General features: G+C 35.9%; 1 pseudogene; it reads left to right on the plus strand.

The window, feature by feature from the left end:
• Nucleotides 1–1,371: 1,371 nt before the first annotated feature.
• On the plus strand, nucleotides 1,372–16,164 carry LOC103843025 (annotated as a pseudogene).
• Nucleotides 16,165–16,333: the final 169 nt, after the last annotated feature.

The raw sequence follows: 16,333 nt of genomic DNA on the forward strand, positions 1-16,333 counted from the left end.
TCTGACTTTGAGGATTTGTTGCGCAACTTGATCTTGAAACAGAGATTGGATTTTATGCATATCCCATGATCTTGTACCTGGTATAAACAGATCCTTGACAAGTAAATTAGGATACAATAAGGCACCAGGACCTGTTGGAGATGGACTTTGATTTTCAGTAAGCCATCGGTCCTTCCAAACTCGAACATTTTCTCCATTGCCTATGATCCATCTTGCTCCTCTGTGAATCAAAATCTTAGCTTGTAAAATGCTCCTCCACGCATAACTAGAGGTTTGATAGCTTCTGGCTTCCATGAAGGTTGTTCTTCTAAAGTACTTAGCCTTGTAGACTCGGGCAAGCAAAGAAGAAGGTTGGGTAATCAATCTCCATGCTTGTTTAGCAAGCAATGCTTTGTTGAAGGCCAATAAATCCCTGAAACCCAATCCTCCTTCTTTTCTTGAGGCTGCAATCTTTTTCCATGATATCCAATGAATTCCAAATTTGTCTTTATTTGCAGACCACCAGAACTTCCTCATGGCCTTTGTAATTTCACGAACCATGGCCTTTGTAACCGAATACCGAACTAAACTTTATTTCGGGTTAGTTCGGTAATATTTTGTTCTAACCAAAAACCAAATTACCCTAACTAACCGAACCCACATGCCTACTTTTAACAAGATCAAACTTATCACAAAACTAAATAAATCTTACACATTACTAATTCCCCTGGTGTAGATCTACTTGTTGTTAATAGATCAGTAAGAGTATAGAGGTTTTGGCATATAGGGTAGAACGCTGTGAGGCAGAGTGGAGCAACCTCTGAGAAGCCCTGAACGAGGTGCATTTTTTAATAGCAGCCATGAGCTTCATAAAAGATTTCTTGATCTAGCTCATTCTCATAAGTCCAGTAGCTGAGGCGCACATCTCCATTAGCCCTGTGAGTGCATCAAGAGGCACTGCACGGTTTACCTTCAAGCTCTCCAGGTTTGGTGACCTCGCTACGAGCCTCTCTAGAGCAGCTAGATTGGTTTATTCTTCTCTTATCCATGACAAACTTGTGTTTAGTTGCAGTGACCATTGATATGATTAATGTTCTTGTCTTGTCAATGACATATCGTAATTTTTTTTCTCTGGAATGTTGTTTGTGTTGAATAAACTTTTTTATTTGCTGCTTATTTTCAGGTTTGCTTGCTTAGTTATATTATATGTATATCTTGGCTTGAAGTTGATTCCCAGTTCCAGAACGATTGGGTAAAAACTGGTTTGTGGCGGTTTAGTGAGATGGTAAAGTTGGTATATTAATGAAGCAGTTATTAGCCTCTTCAACAACATTAACCGTTTATGTTTACTACTCCATTTTGTTGTGTTATCAGTAATAACTAGATTTTGACCCGCCCTCCGAAGGGCGGGTATATGTTTTGTTTTTTTTTTTTTTTTATGTTAGATGTGAAATTTTCACATTTGTGTTATTTGTAATCTGTGGTTTTCTTTGTAATCATATTTGTGTATAATATTTTTTAAAAACTTTAGTAAGAACTTTTGATAATTTTATTAAATTTGTGAGGTTGCAAAAGTATACACTTGCCATTATCATTTCATGCATTAATTTTGATTTTTTTTCCTAAACAGTTATGAATTTGTTTTTTTTTGTTAAAAAAATTAACAAAGCATAGTTACAAATTTGTTTACTATTTAAATAGTAATTAAATATTTGTAAAAATAGTTTTCCAACAAATTTTCATCATTTGATTTTATATATAATGATTTATAAAATATTTTTATTACACATAATAATTTATGATGTAAATAAAAATGGGTCTTATAAAATGTTATTATTACACATAATAATTTATGATGTAAATAAAAATGGGTTTATAATGTTAATTTCAGAAAAATTTCACATGTTAATGAAAAGCCCACTTTAATTGTGTAAACCAGTTTTAAAAGGGAGGAAAAAACGTGAAGCCCAATTGGTATAGAAGACCTAGAAAAAAAAATCTAAGTTTCAGCTGTTTTCATCGGGAAAAAATATCTTTGTTTCTCTCTCTATTACCATTGAAAGGTTGTCTCTTTCTCATCGATCTGCGAAGATTCATACTCCGATCGTTCAGGTATTTGTAATATCGTATATTTTTTGGCTTAAAGTGTAGATACGGTCATAATCTCCACTATTTTCGAGCTGGAATCTGCAGTAGATCAGTAACTATTTTTTCTTTTTGTAATTTATTTTGCATGTCGGATCGGACGATGATCAATCTTAGTGAAGCTGTTCTGGATGGAATTAGTTTCTGGATCGATGAGTTTTTGTGTCTGAAGTATATTAGAAGGAAACCATTTGATCTTCTCTGTCTCCATGGATAACGGAGCTGTCTGAAAACATAACAGCTATTGATGTTTCTATCAGCATCTTACTATTCAACTCCAATCTGTAAGTTTTTTTTGCAAAAGCGTTCTGTTTTTTTTTTAGTAATCAGGATATATAACAGTTGCACTATATTGTAAATAAAAGATGAAATCATTTTGGTAGGGAACGAAAGTGACGAAATTTCAGTGAAGTATGAAGGACGTGTACTGCCTAATAAGATAAGTCATGTATTGGTTACAGTTATAAATCTAAATAGTCTGTGTTGTAATGTTGTCATCTAATGGAACTCTTGTATTTGTTCTTCAGGACTTATAAAAAAAACTGGAAGATAGGAGAGAAATCAACTTTACTGACCCGCCCCTATCAGGGATAGCTTCTCTGTTATTTTTTTTTATATTTCTATTAGATAAACTCTAATATATTTCGTAACAAAAAGCTACTACAACTTGTGTTCTAACTCTGTATTATTTTTCAGGAGCCGCTGGAAAAAAAGAATAAGTTCAGAAACGACATTGAGGAAAGGAACACGGAGTGCATTCAGAAACAACCTTTAGCATTGGAATAACATGTAAGTCACTAAACCGAACTTAGTTAGCGGTTAGAAGTTACATGTGTTACTCGAGTGTTGCTTGCTGGTATGTCTGGAATGGAATTCAAATGTTGCTTGCTGGTATGTCTGGAATGGTATTCGAATGTTGCTTGTTAGAGAGTGAAACGACATGTGAATACACTTATATGTCTGTTGTGTAGTTTTGCGTATGTATGTAGGTTTAAAAAGAGAATATATATAGTTTGTTTGTAAGTCTGTTGTGAGTTTTTGCTTGTATGAATATATTACAGAGACAAAAATAGCACTTCTAAAGTTTGCAAATTAATTAAACATTGATTGAAAATAACTGAAATAAGTTTAAATCTGAAAAACACAGCAAATCTAAAATTAGAGATTCTGAAAAACCTCTTTGAAAACAACATTCTTTGTCTCACGCTTAGGCTTTCCTTGATCATCAACAACCAAAATCTTTAATCCCTTTTTTGATGTAACTCTGGAAACAGCCACGTATAGTTGTCCATGAGAGAAGACATCTCTTGGTAGATACAAACCAACATGAGATAGAGATTGACCTTGGCTCTTATTAATTGTAATAGCAAATGCAACTGCAATAGGCAACTGCCTCCTCCTCATCTTGAATGGCAATTTCTTGTCAGAAGGTGTAATAGAAAGTCTAGGAATGACCACAGTTTTTCCCACCTTCTCTCCTGTGATCACTTTCGCTTTAACCAGTAAATCATCCATCTCTGTAATCTGGAGCCTTGTGCCATTCATCAATCCGTTTGTGTGATCAATGTTTCTAAGCAACATCACCGGACATCCAACTTTCAAGCGAAGACTGTGATTTGGAAGTCCAGAAACCTTGATGGTGTTTAAGAAATCCGGAGTTAGAGCCTGGTCATTTCTCGAGAATCTATCAGAAGCATCAATCGAGTCAGAGCTTAAGTAAATTCTTTCTTCTCCTGCATGTTACAAACTCAAAAAATAAAATAATATTCTAAGCGATTTCAATAGCCAAAAGTAACTTGTCAATATAAATAGTATAACCTGGTAATTTATCCAACATGTGCTGGTTAATCCTGTTGACATCTTCATTGGTGGGACATAAAATCGCTCTTTCTTGGAAAAACTTTGGCTCTCTATTATGTTGTAAGGAAAATACATCCCCGTACACTACTGTGCTAATTGATTCAATTGGATCATCTCCATCAGTAATAAGAAACTCCTCTGGGATATTGATTACAACTTCTCCATCATTATCTCCTCCAAGCTTTCCGTCTCCAACATCTAAAATCCACTCTGAAAATTCCTTTAATTCCTTTGCATCTTCAGCAGACAGGTTTTCAGAAAGTAGCCTCATATTCTTGGTTAGCTTCATCACCTTGACATGCTTCCATAAATATGATGAATTAAGAGACTCCATTACTATTTCGGGTCGTCCAGCACCGTGTATGACTGGCAATATTTGTCTAAAATCACCTCCAAACACAACAACTTTTCCACCAAAAGGCCTGCTGTCCTTGTTCCCCAAAATGTCTTTCATACTCCTGTCCAAAGACTCAAAACAGTGTCTGCTCATCATTGGTGCTTCATCCCAAATGATTAGAGATGCTGCTTTCACCAAATTAGCTTGATCACTTCCTGGAATAAGTGTGCAAGTAGAAAACTCATCTGGGTTTATTGGTATTCCAAACCTAGAATGTGCTGTCCTTCCTCCTTGTAGCAACAGAGAAGCTATCCCACTTGATGCAGTGTTCAAACAAATTTCTCCCCTGTATCTAATAGCTGCAGACAACAATCTCCACAGAAAGGTTTTACCAGTTCCTCCAAATCCATAAACAAAGAAGACACCTCCTTTTTCATTTACGACAGCATCAACAATCTCTCTATAAATATTCATTTGCTCCTCTGTTAGTTTACCAATGTCGCGATCATGTTCAGCTTTCAGCTTCTCCCTATCGTAACTCAACTCATCTAAAATCAACACATTGTCATTCCCAACAATATCTGGAGCTGGCTTTGGCATATTTTCCCACTGCTCTAAAGAAAATCCATTGCTCTTTAAAATTTTTTCAATCTCAAGAAGAGCAAACTGTTGTTTTTCATCTGCACTTAAACATAGATCTACAAAAAAAACATAAACATACGAATTAGCTCATATTTTCTGAATATGATCCGCGCCTTTCAAAAAAAAAAAAGGATCATATTATACCTGGCATGTTTAGTAGTTTTCTCCGTTTGTACTCGATATCATCACATAGAACCTCCCATGTATTGTCCCAAACAACCTCTGGCTCCGACAAACTACCAGATATCAGCATAATAACAAAAGTGTGACGCAAATGTGCCGCTGATTCAGTGAAACTCGTCCTCAAAATGTCATCAATATACTCTTGATCATTGTCTAGTAACCCCCTTGCAAAACATGCCTTCTTAAATGTAGGATAAACAACATTATTAAAGGTTCGAACCTCCTCCTCATTCCTTGGACCTCGAACTATGTTTAGCAGAACACGCAAATAGAAAGCTTCTTCAATCTTTCTTGGGGCATAATTGATCCTACCAATACTGAATCCTTTCTGTCTGTCATGAAACTTTCTCTCCTTCTTATTCCAAGTGAACATTGTTGGGATTTCTGCTAAAGTGAGTCTTCTGGCAACAGCACTAACCTTGTTCAGATCAAACCATCCAGTGAACATAGTATTTTCAATAAGCTCGCGATTGGTGACTTTGTCATAAGTATCATCATCTTTGAAAATAATAATTTGCTTCCCTGGTAGGTGAAACTGTAGTCTCTCAACAGGTACTGATCGATAGTGAATAGGAAAACTGAAAGTCCTCCATGCCCCTTCACAGGCTGAAACATATCTAAAAAAAAATAAAATTAAATTAGAAAGACTGATGTCGTTGAGAAGTTAAAAAATTCTTTGAAGACAGATCATTACGAAATTTACCTGCAATTGAAGAAGTTTTTTATCTCGTTTTTTTTTTCAACTTCAGTAGTTCCATCGTTTGACTTCTTCCCTTTTGCTCCTCCTTTCTCTGGTGGCTCAACAGTAACAGTACAACGATCCGCCCCTTTATTAATATACTTAAATAAGTATTTAATAGAACCAGTCTGATTACACCATTCCACATTAATATGAGCTCGATAACGAACAGATAATTTCTTGTTATAGGGTATAACATATCTGTTATCGCATTTGAAGCCATTTTTCTCTACAAAGCAACCAGGTTGTTCACGCCGTCTATAAACTGGAAAACCTTCTCTGTTCACAGAAGTTTTGTCCACAAAATCTTTAGGATAAAGCTTTGAACATTTACCATTTTCCATGCATGGGGAGTTCATGTTAACTGCCCCACAAGGACCATGAATCATCATATCCTTTACCACATCAAACAGCTCTGGTTCCTTGTCCTTATCTGGTATTTCTGCTGAGATGATCATGTCAATGTCATCTGTTTTAGGAAATTTATATTTCGGATGCATGAACAGCAGAATATGAGCATGTGGCAGACCACGTTTCTGAAATTCAATTGTGTACATCGCTGCATTAGAAAAAGAGAACAACATTAGTAAACACAATTTATACCATTTAATTCAGTTTAGACTAAAACAACCATTAAGAAAACTCACATGCGACTGTCTTTCCAAGTAGATGTTTTTCAGTTAAATCGCTCATAAGCCGATCTAGTTTACACTTAAAAATCCTGCATAGGATATCTGGTCTGTCGTCAGGACTGAGCTTGCGTGGCTGAACATACCTGGTGATTTCAGGCCATTTAGGGTTGCATGTGAAAGTTATAAACAGATCTGGAAATCCAAAATATTTGCAAATCGCCATTGCATCCAAATACATATTCTTCATGTATCTTGGTCCTCCAACGAACGTGGCTGGTAAAATAAATCGGCTTCCTTGCTCGTGCATATCTGTATTCCCATTGTTTTCAGATCGCTGAATTGAATCATAGCTGTCTGATCGCAGGCTTTTCTGGTTCATCCTCAAATAGAACAACCGATTTGCTTCTATGGTTGTATAACCATCGACCAAAAACTGTTGGAATAGCCTTTTAGAGTGCAGAAGTGTATGAGATTCACCTTCTCTTTCCTGAAGCCGATATGCATACCACTGTCTCATACTGATATTTTTCCTCTTCAGCTTAGCTGTAGCCTCTGTAACTCTTTTTTCAATGCCAAGTCTGAACCCATCTTCGCCATATGCAAAGATAAGAGGATACTGTAGTGCTAGGTAAGAAGGATGTATTTCACTTATCCGTTTAAGCCATCCTGTTTGCTTCTCTTCTAGAACAATATCTCTTTTATCCATTTCCAAATTGAAATCCCCAGGAATCAGTGCAGCAACTTCAGATGCAGTAGGAGTATCATATGTTCTTCCATCTTTTTCTCGACTGCTAATAATCCTCATATGAAATGTTGTCTCAGGGTTAGTATTGAATCGATCTCTTGCTGAACGAAACTGATGCACATATGGATTTACTTGGTTTAGCATCTCAACTATCATCTCAATGACTTTGTTTCTCAGACCCTGTTTTTTAGCCTTATCAGCCTTTTTCTTGTATTTCCTGCATCAAAAGTAAGATATTTGACAATCTTAGGATACAAAGTAATATAGAATCATATAATGTATTATATTAATCTTTAGGAATTCAGAAAATACCCTATAATGGAAGCTCTTTTGTCAATTTCGGTTTCTGTGTCAACAATGTAGAGTTGAGAAAACTTTGGTTCTTCTCCAGCTGGTGGCTTTAAACTGCCCATTAAATGATAGTTTTCTCCTTGAAGTTGAAACATCTTTGGTCCACGTCCTTGAGGAACACATCTATCCACTTTACCCCCAAGAGATGTAAAAGAAAAAACCATATTAAGCTGCCTGATATTTTCTCGGAAATAGCTGCTGATCTCATCATCACCATGTAGCAATCTTTTCAAAATATCTGGTGATTCCTTTAGTAATGGCAACTGAACTTGACCTAGTCCACAACACAGAGAAAATTTTGGTTTCTTGGACTTTCTTTTCTTTTCAATACGTTCACCATACCACATTTTCGCACCACAGTAGTCACATATGTAAGTAGGATCACCCTCATCTAAGTACTCTGTAACAAATTCATAAATTCAGAAAGTCAAGTTACTTAAAAAGGTTATACTGAATTACAAATACCAAAAAAGACTATTCAGTTACCTGTAGTCTTTAGTGTTTGCAGAGAAGGTGTAGTAGATGAGGATTCACCGCCTTGGAACATGTTTCTAAATATATCAGCCATAGTCAAAACCCTAGACCTTTGTTCATCTGGGATAGGACTTCGATTCACTGGTTTTCCTTCAATGTTACCAGATGATACTTCATATGAATCACTATCTTCACTACTAACATCATAACTCTGATCACTATAATATTCACCCTCCTCTGAAAAAAAAAGCTTATCAAAATTCTTCTTGCAAATTAATAGAATAGATAAAGATAATAATTATGAATACCAGAAGAACTGTGGTTAACAGATGATTGAAAGTCATCTTCTTCTTCTGCCTCGTTCAGTTGAGATGTGGGCCACTCCATCGGATTACGTTGCTTGACACTGTCTGACTTGGAGAAGGCTGGTAAAAGATTCCTTGGTTGAATGTTGAGACATGTGCTTCTTCTTCTTGTGATGTCTGATAACTGAGAAGCCTTATTGTTATAATCACCTCCTCACCATCCCAAAAATATGCAAAAAACAATGTTAGTTAGTTGTTAAATCTACAATTTGCACAATCTCTCAAATATTTTTAAAACTGGAACCAGTTACCATTAGCTCGAAATCGCTTAGAACACTGAGGCTGCTTTCCTTTAGCTTTGTCTGTAGGTGCAAAAAAACAACAGAATAGACACATGAATTTGATAATATTAATTCACTGACTCATCCATCAGAAATACAGTATCATATAACTGAAAAAGTACCATAGTATGGATTTGCTGAATTGAAGGCAGTCGATGGATGAGTAAAATTCTGGGTACTCCCAGAACTTGGTAGTGTTGGATGTAAATTCGTAACATCTCTCAATACTGATCTCAAGCCAATATCAGAATTTGTTTGATCAGACGATTTAGATTCCGACGGAGAAAGAAATATAGGTTGAGTATTTGTTTTTCTCTTCCTTGCATTGTCTTGTTTGTTCTTCATGTTTGGTTGTGTAGGTAACTGTGTATAGAGAAGTTAGTTTTCCATGGGTTAGATATTGGAAACCATCGTTGTTCTGTAATGAGTGTTAGGGTTAGCTTTTTTATGAACGTGGCTTAGTTTTACTGATGTCGTTTATTATTGAATAATTAAAAACTATACGTTAAGTTTAGTTTCCTATATATAAGAAGATATCTATAATCAACATGAAATCGTTTATATAAGTTTTAATACCAAATAAATTATATGACATTTTGAGTAGATGTCCAGAAAGTATTATATGTGTCGTTAATATATATCATAAATTTAAAAATCTCGGAATTTGGAATGACAAAGTTTAATTATATTTTTACTGTGAATTAAAATAGAAAAATGTAAAGAAATTATAATATTTGAGATCTTTATTGCAAATAAAAGTTGAAATAACAGAAACAATTGAGCAAATCAGCACTTATTTTAAAGTAAAGCCAACAAAAAAAAAAAAATAAGCAACATTGAACACTTCATTAGCCACTTTTTTTGGTGTTTGGCCCCTCTTTAGTGGTCTTTTCTTTCTTCACAAATACTCTGGTGCAGTGCTTCTTTGTTGTAGAACTTATGTCAGGCTCACCTTCATTGGAATGTTCTTTGCGTTTTGATGATGGGGTTACCACAGTGTCTTCATTTGCTTGACTGTCCGTTAGTAAAATCGAACCCTGTAAAAGCAATTTATGTATCAATTTGGTGCAGTCATATAGATCAAGGTAATCATATATAAATAAGAAAATACTAAACCATACCTGTGAACAACTTAAATTAGTAGTTCCAACATCAGACTGAGTAAATGATTCGGTGGTGCTACCAACAGTCAGTAGCATACTCAGATCTTTCCACACTTTACCAACTTTATACATCCCACCCTTGCTACTAACATTGCTACTCTCAATGTAAACTCCAAACATGAAAGTCTTCCCAATCAAAGAAGTAATAGTCTCAGGAAAAGACTCAACATCTTTTAGCTGTAATTCAATATATGTTTTAGAATAGTACATTTATATTAATTTAATTATGAACCCACGTTTTTGCAAGAATAGTGTATACTGAAGTTGAGAAAAAATAATATAACCTCATCAAATGAACCGTTGAGTAAGTCAGCAACATTTTCAGGAACAATTCCGCTTGCAATCCAGTCAAATAGCATTAGGTAAGCTTCTCCAGTACCATCTTTAACCCATACATGAATCCTGAACCTGTTAACATATTTAAAATTAGTATCTTAGAAAATAAAAATCATGATAACAACAAAAAGAATCTAACAAATAACTTACTTTGGTAAAACTTCTGTAACTTTATCATCACACTTTTCACAGTACCACACATGAGTTACAGTTTCATTTCCATTTACGATTTTAACTGTTCTCGATATCTGGGTGACCTTTTTTTGGCAAGTTTTGCATCCAAAATAGTACCATCCCCAATCCTTGTCAATAGCATAGATTGTGGCAATGACTCTGCATTGCTCAGTCTACATTTGATAACCAAAACGTTAGTCCTTTAACAATGGATACTGTTAAAATATATTTCTAAAACCTGAGTTGATTGACGTAGCTCTGCAATGTCTCTAGTTGGGTATTGCATCCAAGGGTCGCGTCTTATCTCCCTCTCAAGTTTGTCTTGGTTGGATTCAATCAACGTCAGTGCATTGGATGCAACATCCCTATTAAATGTGAACCAATACAGTTGTTTTAATTATCAGAACAATGATATATCTATTCTACTAAAACTCAATATACCTTTTCAAAAATGCCTCAGTCTCCATTATTGGCGGGTTGAAAAAGACTTGAGAAGCATCATATGAGTTTGAAATTTGAATCTCATCTGACATTAACAATGTTAACATAAAACGTGAGTAATATCAAAACTATATAAACGTATGATGCTATGTTATGATAAGGGATAATAGGGTTACTTCTATAAGTCCCAATTTTCACAAAACGTAAGAGGCATATAACCGAATCTTCACCAGCTGCATCACAGTTAGCTTTAATGCTTTCAGCAAACTTTCCCCACAGACAGCAAGTCATCCTACGGCCACTGTCAAAATATATATATGAAAGTATTAACTATAGTGATATGATTTTAAGAAACCAAATCAATGGTTTAACTTACACAAGGTCTGTCAAACTGAATTCGATTTTCTTTCTTGGTTTACCCGAGCACTGAACTGTCTCAAGAGCTCCCAAATCAGACACTTGTCCAATAACATCTGTAAGTTACAAAAATTAAAGATCAAACTATAAAGATATTAACGAAAATTTTATATAACATACATACCAATTAAGATGTTTGGATCTTCCACTCCACTCTGAATAGTTTGAAAATCCACCAAACTCAGGAACATGCTGTCGTTTTGGATTGTTGATGGAGTGATATCAGTGCCATAAATGAAATTCATTTTGTATTGATGATTTGTAGGCCTGTAGGAAACAACGGGGTTATTGATGGAGAAATTTTCAATGTTTCTCCACATTCCAACAGCAAGCACATTTGAAAGTTTCCTCGTCAACTTATCAAGGTATGTCTTCTTACAGGATGCATGAATTTTTGTTCCCTAAAAAAAAAGCAAAGCCATTCGATCTTAGATAGCAGTTTAGTTTAGTGGCAAGAGAAAACAATAATAGATAGGTTTGCTAAGATGTGAGACTTACATGTGCATCAGACAAAATGATTTCCAATGATTCTCCTGAAAGTTTTGTGTATTGCCTCCAGGTATGGAGCACCTTCACTTGTACACGATACTCTGTCATGAAAGGTTTGATGTCAGCCAAAGGAGTGAGTTCCATGATTAAAGGTATTTCTGTAGCGATAAAGTTCGTGAGTTTTGATTTTAGGAAGTGTGATAAGAGTATAGGCTGTAGGAAGGATATATATAACCACCCTCTGTTGATGGAACCGCTATTTAGTTAAGATCGTATAAAAAATCAAATTTTTTTTCGCAACGATATAGGAGTCGTGCATATATCTCGGGATAAAGGGTTAGATTTCTTAAAAACGAAATGGATTTGAGAATAATAGTTTTGATTCCTCGAATATTCTAGTTTGTTAATTAAATACATATAAATATAAATTAAATTATCTATTTGTTGCAGAATATGTAGGCCTTTATAATAGGAGCTTAATTGGTTGTGGATTTAGGTTATGTAAGTCATGAAGAATTCGAAATTGAGATTAGTAGGATAGATTTGGTTAGCTGAAAAATAGGAGTTGCCTTGCGGGTATTAACGTAATACACCTATATATACACAAATTTGAACTTTTTTAATACGTCATTATTTGTTAAATTCTGGTTTACATTCATAATACCTATCCTTAAAAGTAGGATTGAAGTGGTTATGGAACAGTTTAGTTTTTTAGATGTCGTTTAAATAAAAGTCATATTAGCAGTTACATATTTAGGATTTGTTTCGTAGATGTTGTGTTAATAAAGTTGATATAAGCAGTTACATATCTTTGATGATTTTTTTTTTAAATTGGACTCAACTATTATCAATGGGGCATGTTCCTGTTTTAATAGTATTGATTGTTAGTTAAACCGGGTTTTCAGTGGCGTTAATACTATTATACATATGTTTCCACTTCAAAAGTTATTTTTCCATTTTCGACAATTTTTCATTTTTTTATAGTAAGCGTGTCATAATTTCTATATAACCTCTCTCGTTGATAGATATCTGTGTATGCATATTCTAATCGGTAACAAACAAAACAGAGGCTCGTTGATGCATTCAGTCGAACAAGTCGTGGGCTGAAGTATACTGTAATATCTGTTGAAGCGACATCGTTTCTCTGAGTCAACATTACCAAAAAGCAAATTAAGATCACTCGACGACGAGACACGAATACATACAAAATGGTCTTCTTCTCTTTGTTCTCTCTCTCCCACCAGAGCTCACTCACTCAGAGAATCGAATCTCTGTGTGCCCCAAGAAGAAGAGGACGATTCATTTAAAGCTCTAAGATGGTGTTGAGGACACAGAGACGGAGTCGGCTTACTAGTTTGAGATTGGTTCGTCTCCGTTCAACTGAGACAGGTACTCTGAGAAATGCTGCTTTCTTCCAAAGCCCATACGACTTCTTCTTCTGCGTACAAGGCTTCTCCAGCGATAGAAAGATGTCATGTTACAGAGAGAGATTGAGTAGTGGGATTGTTGGTATCAAGAAGGATGATGCTGTTGTCCTCTTTCAAAGGATGATTGAGTCTCGTCCTCGTCCTACGGTCATAGATTGTTTACTGCATTGGCCAGAACAAAACAGTATGACCTCGTGTTGGATCTCTGCAAGCAAATGGAACTTCAAGGGATTGCACATAACATCTACACTCTGAGTATTGTCATCAATTGCTTCTGCAGGAGTCGTAAACTCGGTTTTGCCTTTTCTGCTTTGGGAAAGATTTTGAAACTCGGTCACATTCTCAACTTTGATTAACGGTTTATGTCTCGTGGGTAGAGTTTCCCAAGCTGTGGAGTTAGTTGATCGTATGGTGGAAATGAAGGTTATTCCAAATCTCATCACTCTTGTCAATGGACTTTGTCTCCAAGGTAGAGTGTCTGAAGCAGTGGCTTTGATAGATCGAATGGTGAAAAACGGATGTCAACCTGACGCATTTACATATGGTCCGATTTTGAACAGAATGTGCAAGTCCGGTAACACTTCCTCGGCCTTAGATCTAATCAGAAAGATGCAACTTAGAAAGGTCAAGCCTCAAGTAGTCACCTACAATATCATCATTGACAGTCTTTGCAAAGACGGGAGCCTCCACGATGCACTCAGCTTTTTCAGTGAAATGGAAACCAAAGGGATCAAAGCAGATGTCTTTACCTACACCTCTCTCATAGGAAGCTTCTGTAGTGCCGGCAGATGGGATGATGGTGCACAGTTACTGAGGGATATGATTACAAAGGAAATCACACCGGACGTCATCACTTTCAGTGCGTTGATTGATAGTCTTGTGAAAGAGGGCAAGTTTTCTGAGGCTAAGGAATTGTACAATGAGATGATCACAAGAGGCATAGATCCTGACACCATTACATATAATTCTTTGATATATGGGTTGTGCATGGAGAACCGCTTAGATGAGGCCAACCAGATGATGAATCTGATGGTTAGCAAGGGTTGTGATCCGAGTATCGTGACTTATAATACCCTTATAAATGGATATTGTAAGGCTAAAATGGTTGATGATGCTACGAGACTTTTCCGCAAAATGTCTCCGAGAGGAGTGGTTGCGGATTCAGTCACTTATAACACTCTCATCCAAGGGTTTTGTCAATCTGGGCAACTTAATGTGGCCAAGGAACTCTTCCAAGAGATGGTTTCTGAAGGTGTTCATCCTAATATTATGACTTACGGTATTTTGCTGGATGGGTTGTGTGACAATGGAGAACTAGAAGAGGCTTTGGGAATACTTGAAAAAATGCACAAGACTAAGATGGAACTTGACATTGGTGTCTATAATATCATCATTCACGGGATGTGCAATGCACATAAGGTCGATGATGCTTGGGATCTATTCTGTAGCCTCTCTCTCAAAGGAGTGAAGCGTGATATTCGGTCATACGACATAATGTTGTCAGGATTATGTAAGAGGAGCTCATTGTCTGAAGCGGATGCATTGTTTAGAAAAATGAAAGAAGATGGGTATGAGCCAGATAGTTGTACGTACAACACATTAATACGAGCTCATCTCAGAGGCAGTGACATAACCACTTCAGTTGAACTCATTGAAGAAATGAAGAGTTGTGGGTTCTCAGCAGATGCTTCCACCATAAAGATGGTTATGGATATGTTAGTGGATGGTAGATTGGACAAAAGCTTTCTAGATATGCTGTCTGGTCCTTCTCGAGACAAATCAGCATCGTTGGATTGAAAAAAAGCTTCTTTTCGAGACAAATCACCAAGATTCTGACTCTGGTTCGTCCCTCTTCACTTCCCGCCATTAATTTACATTGAGAATCTATGTTTCCTGAAAACTTGTGTGTTTCTGGTCAATATTGGTTAACTCATTGTGTCGGTTTAAAGCTATGATTGAGAGTTTGAGCTTTTATGTCTTCTTTTTCGATTCTCTTGATCAAATGATTGATCTGTGACACTTTTGGAGCTAACTGTCTGTGGGTTTAAAAGGATCACTCACTACTCACTAACTAATGTTTTTTTTTGGTTCATTGAACCAACCAGTGTTTTTGTTTTCTGATATTTTGGAATCTTAGGATCAGAACCAGATTCCTTGAGTTGATGTTTGGATAAGTGAGTTGAATTTGGAAATCTTTTGTGAAACCCAAGTGTTCCCTTGCCAACCTAGAGTTGACTTTGTATTGATCCTTAGTTTTTTTTTGTTATTTGAGTGTTCTTTTGTTTTGGTCTTGTAAGGAAGGTTCTTGGCATCTGTGGATGACTGATGATTTTAGAGCTATTCATAATAGCCTCCCTTTTGGACATGATCTTTCACGTCCCAATGAATCTAGTTGCTCTCTTCAGAACTGCCTAATAGCTAGGTATAAATCGATAGATAAGGTAAGACTTTTTTTGAAAATTCTAGTGTCAATATCATCTACAACTTCCGTTGTGTTCACTCTAATGGAGTAGTAAAAAAGTAATGATTGGCTTAAAGTAGTCAAATCTTCTGTTGGTGTATTCATCTTGTTGTTACTTGTTAATTTAAGATATAACCTAACCATATTGTTCCTTCTGCTTTTTGATTCTCTTGTGTTCCTGATTAACCGTATCTTTTTCTTTTTTTGCCGGTGGGTTTCAAATTTGCAGTCTTGCTGCTCTCTGCTGTTGATGTGTGTTGGAGGAATGCCTGCTTCTGAGCCTTTCTTCTCTGCGGATCTCTTGTTTTTTTTTTTTTTTTTTTTTGTCATTTTCAGTCACATTATATGTTCAACCCAAGACATACGCTTATATAGTCATGTCTCCTGTACTGTGAAATGTTTCATTGTCTCTTAATGCTGTGTCCTCTTTGTTTGATAGTGGACTAATCCACACATGATGAGAAAAAAAAAACAGGTTTCTCGTGTATCTTCTTTGTAATTTCTATGAAATATCGATTCTGAATTTTGAGGGTTTAAGGAAGCGACTGTTGTCCAAAAATAAAAAAAGGAAGCGACTCTGATAGAAACAGATAACTAATGGGTTTCGCAATTGTAAAACATAATTCGGTTTGGTGTGAATTAATTAAAACATTCTGGTTTGGAGTCGGCTCGGTTCGGTAGTTTGTGAACTC

Source organism: Brassica rapa, chromosome A09, assembly GCF_000309985.2.
Source record: "Brassica rapa cultivar Chiifu-401-42 chromosome A09, CAAS_Brap_v3.01, whole genome shotgun sequence".
Classification (NCBI taxonomy): Eukaryota; Viridiplantae; Streptophyta; class Magnoliopsida; order Brassicales; family Brassicaceae; genus Brassica; species Brassica rapa.